Consider the following 1,531-nt stretch of genomic DNA (forward strand, 5'->3'; position numbering starts at 1 on the left):
AAAGATATTTTAAGAATAGAGACTAGCCATGTAGGCAGTTTAAGAAAAATTACTGAGACAGAAAAAAGGTTATTTCTTTCATGGACAATAGCATTTGAGTAGGTTTGAATAAGAGAACAAATGAGTCACATAAAAGGAAAATTAATACAGAACTTTTTTCATCATTAACTCTCTCATCAGCACTTAATACAAAGCCTTGAATGTTGGCAATGACAGATAAATATTGGCTTATATATTGAATTTAGTGATTTAGTCAGTTTCTTTGTGTTGAAGAGGTTAGATAATCTTGCCCTTGGAAGTCTTACTGGTGTGTGGCAATTCAGAAGCATTGCAGTTTCTTAATAACAGGAGCCAGATTTCTTTGAATAGATACACTTTACCTGCTCTGGATAGTAGAAAGATGGGAAGTTTACTGGCAGCTCCGAGCAGTTACTTGAGTGCAGAAACAACCCTTGGACTAGAGCACACACTGACTGGAAATGGTAAAAAAGAAAAAATGGAAGAAGGAGAAAATGGAAGAAGCTTCAGTATTTGCAGAACAACATAAGCACATGGGAGAGAAGGAAAAGCTATCATTCTGGTGTTGTGAATCTGAGAAGAGAGAAAAACTGCATAGTATTTGGGGAATTAATATGGGTTAGCCAAGTTTGGCATTTAGATTAGCATGTTGAGGGGATGTCAAAATAGAGATTACCCATGGAAAGGATGGGAAAATGATCTTAAAAGAAAGGAGAAAATTTCAGTCGTGAGCAACAGCATTTACTATAAATAGCCTTTGTTATAAATGAAAATGTGCAACTCACTTATACATATAAATTTATGTATGTAAATAGTCATCAGTATAAAAACAAGTGAGGAAGAAAGGGCCCCAAAAGCAAATGAAACCAGTTATCTATATGGATGACTCTTGCACAATTTACAGTGGCCAGTTATTCTGTTGTAAATTGAGAACAAAAAGGCAATACATCAGTTTAAACTAAAGCTTGAAGAATTAAGATTAACTTCAATATTCACTGACGATGAGAGATTACAAATCACCTTTTCTACACTTTCTTAGAATTAAAATTTATTCTCCCTTGTCTGGAATGGTATGACTGTGGGCCTGCATAAACTTATTGGAATAAAATTTATTGTTTGAGTTTCTTTTCAGTCTTATGATTTCCTACAAGGACTTTTAGTGGTTGGTTAACTCAATCAACATCATCCACAATGGGAGCCAAATAGAAATCAATTCACCAAGGCTGAAGAGGGTTTCAAGTCAGATCTGTCTCCTTTAAAGAGATAATTGAAGGAGTGCAGCTTCTCAGATGTCTGGTGCTTCCCACTCTAATGCCCTCACAAAACTGGCATTGGCCAGCCCTGACTATTCTGTCTGACTTGGTGTAACATAAGTGTGGGCAGTTAAGAGGAGTGAAATGCCAACGAAATTATTTTTTCAAAAATGACTAAAACTTTGAGACTTTCTGACATTTCCAGTCAATAAATGCAAACTCAGAATAATAAGAACAAACATTTCTTGAACTGTGGCACT

Source organism: Octodon degus, unplaced genomic scaffold (assembly GCF_000260255.1).
Source record: "Octodon degus isolate 3935 unplaced genomic scaffold, OctDeg1.0 scaffold00451, whole genome shotgun sequence".
Lineage (NCBI taxonomy): Eukaryota > Metazoa > Chordata > Mammalia > Rodentia > Octodontidae > Octodon > Octodon degus.